This window comes from Nelumbo lutea, chromosome 1, assembly GCF_056320005.1.
Source record: "Nelumbo lutea isolate HS-2025 chromosome 1, American lotus-T2T, whole genome shotgun sequence".
NCBI lineage: Eukaryota > Viridiplantae > Streptophyta > Magnoliopsida > Proteales > Nelumbonaceae > Nelumbo > Nelumbo lutea.
Window position 1 is genome coordinate 20,951,149 of NC_142684.1, and position 14,110 is coordinate 20,965,258.

The window sequence follows — 14,110 nt, forward strand, 5'->3', positions numbered from 1 at the left end:
TGACACCTAGTGCAGTATCATAATCGAGTCTAGGGGTCGGGTGTAACTTTCCAGTTTTGCCCATCAATCTCCAAGGTCTAGAGCAATACTGGAAATCTGGTTCAGTTCAAATATTCAATTAATCCTACAATGTATGTGCCTAGGGTCTCACCCCGGTAGCTGAGACAAGCCACCCCAACCGACTTGGTGGCGCCACAGTGTCAGCCTTGTCAGGATAGGTCTCCTCAGACCAATCCACTAGCTGTGAACATTCTAAACTAACACAAGTCTCATTAAGTGTCCAGTTTAAGGGTATTGCACAGAAACATACCAAGGGAACATGAATCAAATATGCACTTTTATTCATTTACAATAAACACATAAAGTATACTATTTTGATTGAAGCTAAGGGCATACAAAACTGTCTAACAACGACATGGGTCTAGTGGCGGTTACGCCCGATTTGACAAGAATGACCATATTTAAGAGCCCCATAGTCAAAGGGGCAAAGGTATCTTGAATGAATCTTCAGTTAATCTCGAGCTCTCTTTGATCTAGCGCGACCTGCACTCTTAGCCTTCTTTGCACTACTTACTGCTTTATCAAGCGTTATGACTTAAGCATCGGAGTATTCCCACCGGGAAAGTCCCCCGGGAATCTTTCACCGTCTTCTTCTCAGGTACCGTCCACCGCTAGTTAAGAGCCAATCGACTGTCAGCTAGGAGTGCTTGGATTGCGCAGCATCACTAACCATATTTATTAACTTTTGGTAATAACACTATTTAATACTCATTGAATATGGATTCAATTAAATATTAACTATATTTAACTATTTATTGATTGATATGAATATTTTAAATGAGAAAGAGTGGATATAAATTGAGGGAAAGAGATTTTAGGAATTGATTGGGGAGTGGGGTAACGTGATCATTTCCTAATGGCTTAAAGGAGATACCTTAGAAGAGAGATTCCAAGAATATTTTTAGGTAATTGGATTGGGAATGCTGACATGGCTTAATAGGAGTGATGTGAAGAGGAGAGGAGAGAGAGTCAGGGAGAATGCAGGGTCGGGGTAGTGACTTTGCCCCACAAGTGGGTGCCCCACAACACGTCCCTTGTGGGGTGTAAATTTGAACTTAGGGGTAATGGAGCAAGGAGAGGCATGTTGACGTAGACTGTGCTATATATATGTATATATATGTATATGTATATGCATATACATATACATATACATATATATATATACATACATACATACATACATACATACATACATACATATTCATAAATTCTTTTATCAAAAAATAAAAGTAATTCAGATATGTGATCATAAAAAGCCTGCAGATCCCACATGATGTTTTTCCCGATTCCTTTTAGCTTCAGCAGAACTTCCTTGGCATCCAATAGCAACAAAGTTGCTTTAACAGTCATACAAAAAAACTTGCATAAGCCTCTTACTATTGCCCAGAGCTTAGCTGTTGTTGGTGATTTTTTCATGCATGGTTATCCTTTTGCAATGAGAAGAGGAGACCTGTGAGAGAACATAAAGAGTCCAGTGGATGCAGTTTGCGTGGAGGTACTCCATGAACCATCCACTAAGATGATCGGAAGATATGTGAGAAGAGCATGATGCAAGACCCAATCTATTTTTAGTTATAATGAATTTGAAATTTGAATCTCAGTGTCTTTAATGGTGCAGTAACTATCAGCCTTTAACATTATTTGAATAGGGTCTGGTTTCACTTTATTACAGTTTTGATAATTTCTTGTATCCCATACACTTCTGAAGATAACATGGATCTTTGCAATATAATTGTATTTTTAGGCTTTGTTCTGCAAGTGGTTATTATGATGCAACTACCATTGAATTAGATCCTCTTGTCTAGAGCTTAGAAAATCTTCCGACACAAGTCCAACTTGAGCCTGCATCCAAGCAGTCCTTGAGAGAGGGCATTCCAAGAAGAGGTGCTCTTAGGTTTTTAGAGATTCCTTAAAGGTACACCAAGTGTCTTTTCTTCTTCTACAGATCCATATTTCTGTTTTTGTTCGAACAACTTTATGGAGGAACTTCCACATGAAGATCTGACATCTATGGGCGCACGAACTCTTCTAGATTTTGGACCAACTCACTATACCTATCTGAGTTTGTAGTGTGGTTACTAGAAGAGAGTGATAGGCTGAATTTACAATGAATTCCCCATTCTTTGAGTCTTTCCAAAGGAGCCTAAGTCCTAAGGGGAATGTTCAAAAATGCTTACACACTTCTATCTTCAAAATAGTTATGAAGGAAATCAACATTCCAGGTTAGATGATCTGTGATTAAATCACACGCTTTTAAGTGTGGAGGTTCCAGACTTTCAATTCTTTTGGCCGGGACATTACTCTCTAATTGGGGAACGTAGGGGTCCAAGAATGCTAAGATAATTCTAGCATCTCTGAGCTTCCAGAAAAGATGAGCTTTCAGTTCATTTTTTAATTTGATGATACATTTCCACCAACCTAAGTCTGTGGCTTTTGTTTTCAAGTCAAAGAAATAGTTTCCTTTGATATATTTTGCTTCTAGTTGCTGGGCCCAACGGCTATCCCTAAGGTTCAAGAGCCTCAATCTGTTCTCCCAGGGTTTTGGGAGAACATATTGTAGACCATTTCATGTTAAAGTTTGTAGCCATGTTGGATCTTCCTGCCCACCAAATTTTCTTTTGTAGCCTATCTAATTTTCTACATAAACCCATGGGAATGAAGCTTGTTTGCATGATGTACAAAGGGATACTTTGGGTAACTGCTTTGATGAGAGTAGTACGACCAGCTTGAGAGAGGGTTTTTGCTTGCCAATGTTCTATCTATCTTTTGGGAGATACAATTAGTCAGATGTTTGTTGGTATTACTCGACCTATTTTCTCCTTCTACTAACCAAGTCCTAAGATATTTGGAGCTATAATTTATTATTTTCATTTTTATTACTCTGCTCAGCAGCTTTTGGTGGGTTCTGTGCATATTTCTACTGAACATAACCCCTGATTTGGCAAAGTTTATGTGCTGCCCCGAGATTTGCTCAAATAACCTGAGTGTGGTTTTAATCTGATGGAAGGATTCATGGTCAACCTTGCAGAATAAAAAGCAGTCATTTGCAAATAAAAGGTTGGTGATGGGATTTGAGTTTCTTGCAAGTTTTATTCCCTAGAGTTTTGAGAGACTTTCTTCTCTATTTAGGAGGACTGAGAGGGTTTGCATTCCAATAATAAAGAGATAAGGAGAGAGGGAGACTCCCTGTCTTAAGCCTCTTTTGGTGGTGAACAAATCAAAAGATGACCCATTAAGCTTGATTGAGAAGGATGGGGTGGAAATACATTGCTAGGTTAACTCACACCAAGCTGCTAGAAAGCCCATTTTTGTCATAGATTCTATGAGAAACCTCCAACCCATTTTGTTAAAGGCTTTGGCCATGTCAATTTTCAAGGCTGCCCATTTCCCTTTTCCTATTTGAGTTTTGAGCTTGTGGATGATCTCGTTTGCTAAGATAATAATAAAAGTTGCATGATTTTGTTGAACTAGGTCTAGGAGTAGAGGCTTCATTCTATTGGCCAGGACCTTTGCTAGGATTTTGTAAAGCACATTACTTAGGCTAATTGGCCTAAAGTGTTCTGCTTTCTCTACATCTCTCTTCTTTAGTATGAAGACAAGATTGGTATGGTTCAACCGTTTTAGCAATTTTTTGGAATGAAAGAAGCTTTGGATCATACTTGTGATTTCATCACCAACTAAATTCCAATAGTGTTGAACAAAGAAAGCTATATAATCATCCGGGCCTCGAGCTTTGTGGGGGTTTATTTGGAACAAGTCTAGCTGAACTTCTTCTTTTTGAGGGGGTGTTGAAGTTTTAGACTCTCTTCAACAGGGATTTGTTTGAATTGGAGTCCTTCTAAGAGGGTTGGGTCAAATTTTCTTCTTGCCTAGAGCTACTTAGGAAATGGTTTTTGAGGAGGTTTGCTATAGCACTTGAACCAGTGACCTTACTATTTTGGTTTTCTTTCAAATATTCAATTGCAGCCCATCTCCTTCTGAACTTTGTTTTATGGTGGAAGAATTTTGTATTTCTATCCCCTTTTGAGAGCCATAATTCTCAGGATTTCAGTCTCCATAGTTGTTCCTTAACAAGGAGCCACTTATTGTACTAGGCTTCCAGATCAACTAGCATACTATTTTATTCTTGGTTGGACTGGGCTAACATAATTTCTTGCTCTAGTTGTATTAGTTTTTTGTGAATATCCCCAAATGTGGTCTTATTCCAAAATTTGATGTGGTTCTTTAGGACCTTGAGCCTGGTTGTAATTGAGTGAGCTCTAGAGCCTACAACTGTTTGGTTCCAACTTTTTGTAACAATACTATCACATTCCTTGTGATTTACCCACATTGGCAAGAAATTGAACTATTTTTTCCCTTCAGATGTGTCAGGCTTGGTATTAAGCAAAATTGGGGAGTGATCCGAGTTTATACCTGCTAAGATTGATAATTTAGTGTCTGGGGACCAGGTTAGCCGTTCCACACTAGCAAGACCTCTGTCTAATCTTTCTTTCACCCCTTTTTTCATTGCCATATATTTGTCTAAGTGAAGTAGGGTCCTAAGTAACCTAAGTCCTAGAGGGCAAAATGGTTAATCAGTTGTCGGAGGTACTGAGATGTTCTAGTTCTGTTACTTGGTCCCACATAGTCCTCTAAATAGACTATGTCATTTAAATCCCCTAAAAGTAGCCAAGGAGTTCCTCTTAGGTATGATTTTGAGGTTGTGAACTATTGCCAAAAAGCAGCTCTATCCCCATGGCTAGGTTTTCCATATAGGAGCACTATGTTCCAGGGGTCAGTTGAGTCAATGCTACCCCCGGTTAATTCTATGAACCTCTGAGAGCTATTTCTTACAGATATATTTAGGTTGTCTTTCCAGGCGCATAACAGTCCCCCACTCAAACCTACTGATCCTATGGACTTGAAGTTATAGTACCCCAGGGATTTCAAACACTTTATGGCTTCTTCATTTGACATTTTTGTTTCTCATAGAAACAAAATGTATGGGTTTTGTAACTTGCACCATCTCCTAATAATTCTTTGAACTTCTTTACTTTTCCCTCCCCTTACATTCCAATCCAAAATTCTCATAGTGATTGCAATTGTGCTAAGATAATAAGTTAAGTAGACTAAATCCAGATAACTCGAAGCAGAGAAATGTAGGTTTATTTGAATGAATATAATGTATAACAGAGAATATAAATAGGTGAATACCTAAATTACAAGAGCTGTTAAGGATGCAACCCACTGCTACTGCTCTGTCCAAAGACTGTCCCAGGCTTCTATCCATGATGAGTCCTCCAGACATGTAAGTTTGTCAAGGCTCCTTTTAGAGTGATCCAGGTCTTGATCATGCAAGATCATTGGGCCCAGATTGACCGGCAAGAGATCTGGGGTGCTGGAGCTGGTGATTGAGTTTGTCTCAAGGTGGTTAATGCTCGGAGTTCTCATTTCTTGAATCCATTTCCTTAGAGATGCTATAGATTGAAGACCAATGAGCTCCTCAAGAGTTGGGCCGAAATTTGGGGGGATGTCTGACATAGCTTGGGAATCTAATTGTCTTTTAGTGAGGATTAGTATTTGAAGGGTCTCCCTCTTCTTCTCGAGCCAGTGGTGGAATTAATTATGCAGAATCCTCTGGTTGCATTCGAGTATATTTTAAACTGATTCTCCTTGGAGTTCAGGCTCGGATTAATCATTTCTTGCTTTTGCTTGTCCTTGGTATTTAGGTCCGAATAAGAGAGTCTCGCTTTAACAGTTTTCGAGTTGCACTATTGCTGGACTCATCTTGCTTCCGCTTTGATGACTCGCTTGACTCACTGTGGCTTGTTTTCACTTCTCGTTCTTTGCCTTTGCCATTGTTTCTCACCAGTGGCTGGAAACCCTCTGTTATTCTCTACCGCTTCTCAACCAGTTCATCCTCCGAATCTTCTTCTAAGCTCTAGTCTCCTCTTACGATCTGAAGCTGCTTGCATGCATTTGCATTCTCCTGAGACTTTCTCTGGATCGGAAAAATAAGTGGCTTCTCTGGATTATGCTCTGCTCGTAGCCATTCACCCGGCTCATCTAGCTTTCTTTCTTCTAACTCTAACATGATTTCGTTGAGTGGTGTTGCTTTAGGAATAAGTTTACACTTCTTCCCGTTGTGACCTACTAACCCGCAGTAGATACACAATTTTGTGAGATTTTCAAAAGCAAATATGGCCCAGACTGGGATGTTGTTGTTGTTCAAGAAAAAACCCCTTGATAATGGCTTCCTGAGGTAAATCTCTATATGAAGCCTTACCATGCATCAATGAGTAGGCTTCCCCAGTTCAATCTCTATATTGTCATATAACACTCTTCCTGTTGCAAAGGCAAAAACCTTGTAGTTGTGGTTGAATATGTAGTTTATTGGGATGTTATACATCTATAGCCAAACTTTTTGATAGCACAACTTTATCTTCTCTCCAGCAGTTCCATCTTGCTAGACTACTACCAGCATCCAGTTCCCCCAAATGAACCAGGGGCCACCATTAAGGACTTTCAAGAGATCATCTTCTTGTTCGAAAATGAAGAACCAGCCACTGCTATCATCGTGGCCAACCTCTACGTGGTGCGACGGGTTCCATGCATTCTTAATAAATGCATGGACATTCTCCATGGATACTTTAATGCGGTGGAAGATTCTGCCTCTTAATGTTTTCCTGACCACCTCAGTTTCTTCTCGTACCGGTTCCACATTTAGTTGCCTCTTAATATTTTCCTACCCACAGTTATATACTTTTCCAGCTCCAAACCCAGATCTGTGATCTGTTGGGTCGTAACCGGAGAATTATGGTTTTCCATAGTTTTCCCCGAGTCCTAAGAATCTTTAGCCATTTTTGAAAGGGACGCATCTTTAGACTTGCAACAGCAGAAGGCCGCGCTGGTTAGTGGGAAGGCATTAAAGATTGTAAGGCTGAGCACTTGAGTGCGGGGAGTATGTTGAGAGTTAAGGGAGTTTTAAAGTGCGGGGAGTGTTCCATTTTCAAAGTATCTGTTCTAACGTCAGGTTGTTTCAACCAATTTTGTTGAGTGATTGGGTTTGAGTTGATAAACTTGGGCCTGAGCTCGGGTTGGATCAAGCCCGACCCTGAGGTTTGCACCTTCAGGGTTGGGATTGAATTGATTTTCAACTCATCCCAATTCTCGCAAACCACGCGAGTTGGCCCCCTACTTGAACTTGAAGGAATCAGAACACCGCATGATTGGAATCTTTAGTCTTGGACGGTAGACCTTGTGCATCCAGGCAGAAGATTCCAATCTATCGCTTGCGCATTCACCTAATCCAACCCATTCAACAGTTGGACCCAAAAATCTGTTATACTGGATCAATATTTGCAAATATTCCTTCCTAACTATCAATCTATCATCTTGTCCACTCTGGAAAACGCCTTGGCCAGTTGGCCATTCGCGTTTCGAGCGTTTTCCGAAGGAAGTTTCTCTTCAATCCATTCTATATTCTATTCACAGCTTTTCGGTTTGTCCATTAAAGCAAGCACACGCACTACGACTCCAATCCTGCACAACCCACACAAATTCGTCTCCATCCCTCAACAAGTTTCGAGATTTCTTTTTGGTATGTTTTCTGCAACCCATTTTACACTTGAGATCTTGGTTTCAGTAGAATCATTTATAGTCGTGGTTTAGGTTCGATGAGTTTCGATTGTTATAACTGTTTCTCCCGTTCAGAATTTCTGCAAATTGAGCTGGCTTTCGTGTTAATTCGTAGGATCGAGTTGTAAAGCTGTCGATTGCAGTACCGGGTTTTCAGTGTAGTTGAGTTAGGACTTGGGAGATAAGGTTTTGGCTTTTGCTGAAAAAAAGCAAAAAAATGGAATAATAATTTAAGAGTTCAGAAGATTTATGTAACTGGTCTCAGTTTGAATTTTTTATCCTATTGAACCAAATCCGAGACAAATATTTTAACCAATTGTTAGGGGTAAAGGGCACAATTCAGCCCTGGTGATCAGTCGTCAACACAGTATAGAGCGCCTATCGTGGCAGGTTCTGTTTCTATGATCTCCTTCTATGCCATCACTGAAAATTCAACATTTTGATCAAATCTCTTGAAATCCTCAACTTCACCTGTTTTTCATTTCAGTGGGAGTTCAAATTGAAACAGATTATCAAAATTCCAAGAAAAATTGGTTAAATTTAAAGTCGTGAAAGAAATTGTCTCGTTAGTGAGATTTCTGATGAAATAAACAACCTTAATTTAAGAAATTACCACCATGTTGAGCTAGAAAGAAGGGTGACTGACTTCAGTTAGGGACAATGAGTGACGTAGTTCATTATTATATAGTTGTTATTTCTCTGGAAATTTTCCTCTGGTTTCTACATGTATACCTTCAATACCCCATTTACAATGTATGCTACCATGTTCAATAGTCCTAAAATTCCAATTGAATATCTATTGGCTGTTCACAATTATTAAGGCTATTTCCTTCAGCCCTGTATTGAAGCGTGTTTTTGTGCCATACAGGTATGAAAGTTGATTTGTAAGCTTTCAACTTTTGACACAAACCAACAACATCCAAAGAGCTGATGTTGAAGAAACCATGCAGCTATACCACCATCCTTACTCCTTGGACAGCCAAAAGGTAAGGCTTGCTTTGGAAGAGTATGGCATTGATTACACATCACACCATGTCAATCCTCTCACAGGAAAGAACATGGAATCTTCATTCTTTCGCACAAATCCAAGTGCAAAGTTGCCTGTTTTCCAGAATGGATCTCAGATAATCTTCAACACCATTGACATAATCCAGTAAGTTTCATCTGCATTAAGCCCTCGCATTTGCTTTCCTATTATAGAAGCCAAGTGACATTATATTTACAGGTATATAGAAAGAGTTGCACTAGTCTCTTCAAGCATCAATAATATTACCACTGGTAGCAGAGAAGTTGAAGAATGGATGCATAAGATACAAGAATGGAACCCCAAAATATTCACACTCTCACACATACCTGAAAAGTACCGTCTGTTTGTTTCAAAATTCATAAGGCGGGTTGTGATTGCTCGAATGGCTGAGTCTCCAGAGTTGGCAAGTGTCTATCACCTCAAGCTGAGAGATGCATATGATATGATAGCCACTTTTCATAAAGTTCTTGAATGTTGTAATATTGTTGATTTTGCTTTTTCTTCAATAGCAACTTCTGTTTGTAACGGTTCAAGCTTGTTTGTGATTGGATTGTGTCATTATCCCCACCTCAAGAATCATGACACTGAAGTGTTGCCATGTAAGTACAACCTTCATTGCATATGCATGCATTGTGTAAGATTTAAGATTCCATTGTTGTTCTGTGCTGCAAATCCATCAATTTTTCTAAGAGTTGATCAGGGATTGTTCTCAATTGACTCCAAAAGTCATCCAGGGATTGATATTTTTGGATAAAATTGGGACTGAACCTAAACTGTTTATGCCGGCTCAACTTGATTCAATTAAGCTTAAGCCCTATCTCAACTATTGGCTTGAATCCTGTTCCGCCATTCCACTCTGTTCAGTGCCATATCTATTGTTAAGCAATGGGTCCCCAACTATTTCAACGATGACCTTTTTAGCTGAAGTTGTAATGTAGAGATCATTTATGGTGAATCCTTAAGACTGTATAAATTAACAGTTGAGAAGTGAAGATCTAAGAAAATGATGGTGGAAAATTTTACCTAGAAATAGTGGCAAACTCTGTTTTGACTATATAGCTTGATACCAGCTTGACTGTAAGAAGTGCATATAATGCATGATTAAGTATGACTGAAAGCTGAACCAAGTGAGAACTAGCATCACGCTTTAAGTATATTTTTCTTCCCTTGTTATCCTCTGTTCATTCAAGTATCTGATTTTTAAACCTTTTCCAGTTTCATTCAGACGCAACAGAACAATTTCGATCACATTTTTTTGGGTAAACTACTCGTGGTTGCATATCAGTATATGCTTGCTCTAATTGGCCAAACAAAAAAGAAAAACCTTCATAGGAATGCAGAAATTTTAAAACTTCAAAAGGGATGAAAATGGGTTTCTATTTCTTTTCCACTCCCTTTATTTTGAGACAAAAGGAACCCAGGAGAACTGGCCTGAGAGAAATGGAAAGAGTCGAATATAGTTGGTAAGCAATTGGATTCTTTGTCAATAAAAAGACTGAAAAGAACACTACTTTTAAGGAAAAACGTGAAGAGCTGCTCCAAAGCTTAAAAGCAAACAAACAACCACAAAAATAACGCTACTTGAAATGAGAGCCATGACCTCTTCTTTTGCTCTTCGTAAAACATAACTCTTCTAGCTTTCCATGCCTTGAAATTCATGGAAGCGAAAAAGTGGACAGCTCTCATAGATGGATACTAAACCTAGAATGAGAAGTTTAGTCCAGCAAGAAGAAAAAATAAATAAAAATAGAAGAAGGGAAGAGAGAAGGGAGAAAGGAAAGAAGAAGACAAAAAGGAGAAAAGTAGTTCTATTCAAAAGTATGTAACTGGCGGCACTTAAGTTGGTATATATACTTAGGGTGACAACTTATAACAAATAAAAAAGGAAGTTCTAGAAATAAATTTGACTTATCAGTCATATGGTTTGATGTTCTTGAGTCAATGATCCAAGGGAACTATGGAACTATGAAATGCAGAAGCATTTTTACTTGATGTAAAAGCAAATAAAGTGGAAGGGGTAGCCAATCTATCTATTTGTCTAAAAGTCCTACCATATAGTTCCAAATGATCTCTAAAGGATTTAATGATGAATGATGTCTTCCTTAAGGTTAGAATCAATAGGATGCTCTTGGTAAGCACCAATAGTAAGATTATTTGATTGAGAATCTTGCACAACTAGATTTATAGAGGTAAATTTTTTCTGAGGAGGCTTCTTTGATGTGTCTTGATTTTTGTTTGCCCATTTAGGTTTCCCCACTAACTCCCAACAGGTCTCGAGTGTGTCTAGGCTTTTGGTAGTGTGTGCACTACAATTTGGCATTGTCATCATTTTTCCTTGATTCTCCTTTTTTTATTCTAGTGTTACCCCCTCTTGCAGCTAAAGCAATTGGTTGCTCCCCCTAAAAAACATTCATTAGATTTTTTATGCTCTCTTCAAATTGAACTAAGGCATATACCTCCTTAACTGAAGGAAGTTCTCTACTTCCCAAGATTTGCACTTGAAATGGCTCATAAATGGGATTCAAACCCAACAAAAATCAAACACTCATTGCTGGGAGACAAGTTTTCCGTATGCTTTAGCATCTTCATCATTCTTCCACTCAATAGTCTAATAATAGTCCAATTCCAGCTGAATAGTATGCAAATAGGCTACATCACCTTGCTTACAAGTTGATGATTCTACTTAGAGCTAGTAAATCTTGGCAAAATGGCTCTATCCAAAGTAAGTTGCATTGGTTTGTTCCTAAATCTCACAAGCTGTATCGGCCCATCTTTACATGTGGCAATAGGAAACCTAAAATCCATGACATAACCATACTATTTTCTTGGTCCCATCTATCATGTTCAGCTATACCAAATTTTGGTTCTTTAATCTTTTCATTTATGTAACTAGCTTCCCCTTAGTTGTGATATAAAGTTTAATGCCTTTAGACCTTTCTAGATAATTCAAGCCATCAAAGGGGGTAGTAGACAATAAAAAAAATCATGTTGTCCACTTCCCCCTATTAAGGTTTCCTTAAGGCTGTTGAATCCTCAGAGTCATTTTTACCCAATGTTTTTTGTTGATTTTCCAAGAAAAAGACTAAGAAAGAAGTTCTATACTTCTACGACACTGTTATTGAAACAAATAGAAGGCTCACAAACCATCCAAACAGATAGCAACACACTAAACAAGGTGGACAACAGTACCTATAAAAAAGGGCTCCAAAAAACCCTAGCCAAAAACACTTTAGCTTATGTAGAAAAGGAGACAACCAGCTCCTACAACCCCAAATTATGACATTCACAACAATCACACACGTAAATGTAATTGTAATAGTACATACTTAGAGTACAATAGTGATTCCACAACCCACAGTCCATAAAAAATAGGTGCAAACCCTAGAAATACTACTCACTACGTTCGACTGGCAACACAATCACCACAAAGCCTCTTCTTGGTACAATGACCAAGAGAGAAAAAGAAAAAACAAGAAGACTGAAAGGCTAGGTCAGTCTGAAGGAGTTTTCTTTTCCTCTTCCAATCAAAAATAGAGTTCCAGATAGGGAACATGACTTGAGAAGATTATGCCCAGATCAATGCTTTGATACCATGTAGTCCAACAAGAAGAAAAAGAATAAAAATAGAACAAAGGAAGAGAAAAGGGAAAAAAGGAAAGAAGAAAAATAGAAGAGGATGAGAAAACTAGTTCTATTCACAAGTATGTAGCTGGTAGCACCTAAGTTGGAATTTATACTTAGGGTGATCTTATAACAAATAAATAAGGGAATGCCAGAAATACCCTTGTGCTAGTACATAACAAGTTACAACAAGAAACATAGAAGCTCCTCATCGGTATCATGTCTCATATCCTACCCCCTCCCAAAAAAAAAAAGATCTGTTAAAAAAAAAAATTGGTGAGTAATGACTATAACAAAATAAATATTACTGAATGTCGAAAAAACCAATGCAAAAAAAAAAAAAATGCAGTCAGTCCTTAGGTCAAGATAGCTATTATCGATGAGTTCACCAAATAATGTAGCAAGAGCAGATAAATGTATATGTTAAGCATAGTGATAAATTGAGTTTGATTCAAACTCTGTTTTCTTGTTTGAGCTTGCTTCAATTAAATATATTCAATGAGATTGAATTTGGTTTTAAAGTTCAAAAATGAATACTTTTCGATTTTATAAATATTTTAGTTGGGACCCAATTGATGTACAGCTTATTAGCAAAATTGAAGTAGAAAAAGCCTTTTGACATTTCTAATTGAACCAAGTCAGTCCAAGCCAAATCAAGTATTATATTTTTGAGTTATGTTTAGTTGTTCTTATCACAATCCAAATTGAAACCCTAGTGAGTGGCTTATCTCGTATAGGGATGTCAATGGGTAAATTCAACTTGACTCACCCCTACATGGTCAGGTTATGGTTAAGCTTATTAGGGTATAGGGTTAGGTTAGATTTTTTATTATTTAACCCAAAAAGGGTGCAGGTTTGGCCAACCTAGCCCATCAAGTCATAATATGATTTCTTCCCAAGTTTCTTTCAACCAAAATTGGGTGTAGAGTTATGTTAGAGTTTTGATTATTTAACCCAAATTGGGTTCAGGTTTGACTAATCCTTGCCCATCAAGTCATAATACTCCTACACATATAAAGGGCATTCTTATAATTTGGTCTAACTTCTAACCCCCTAACCTTAAAGTATATGATTTATTTTACTATTTGTTTTGATTTTTTTTTTCTTTCACTTTGGAGAAGCAATACCTTGAAACCCATAAATCAATTCCCAACTTAAATTAATAGCTCTTGAGTTTTCAAAAAGTATCACAAAAAATACAAATAAAATACTATAATACAGGTTGGGACGGTTTCAAGTTGAGCCCTATTGGTCGGAGCAGGTTCAAAAACTACATACTATTGAGTTGGGATGGGTTGGGTTTGAGTGAAAGCATGGGAGGGTCAGGGAAGGGTTAATTCAAACCCATGCCAATATGCTCAACCCTAAAAGGTTCAACCTTATAACAACCCAACCTGTGCAGTCTTTCAAGTGTATTTTTGTGACACATTTTGAAAACTCAAGAGCTATTGATTCGTTGGAAATTGCTTTATGGGTTATTGGGTTGACATCCTTATTATCCATTGGTCTATTTTTATTATGTATTCACTCTTTTGAGAGGTAGAAAGAGCCCTATAACATTGTTAATTAGGTGTGGACATGGGCCACGTTAGGCTATAGGTCTATTGTAAGGCTTTATTAATGTGACTATTATAAACAGAATTTGAATTAATAAAATTTAGTTTTAAAATTAATATATTTCTCATAGAAAATTTAATTTTATAAGATTACTATTATTTATTAATTTATTTATAAAACTAACTTTATTTATAGTATTAGTAATTTAATTTGATTTTCAGTTAATAA

At 37.8% G+C, this 14,110-nt stretch overlaps 1 pseudogene across 1 annotated transcript; it reads left to right on the forward strand.

The window, feature by feature from the left end:
• The first annotated feature begins 7,416 nt into the window (after positions 1–7,416).
• Positions 7,417–9,458, forward strand: LOC148873879 (glutathione S-transferase TCHQD pseudogene; annotated as a pseudogene). The gene is made up of 3 exons (XR_016099912.1): positions 7,417–7,639; positions 8,546–8,830; positions 8,903–9,458. The product of XR_016099912.1 is annotated as a glutathione S-transferase TCHQD pseudogene (transcript).
• The last annotated feature ends 4,652 nt before the right edge of the window (positions 9,459–14,110 follow it).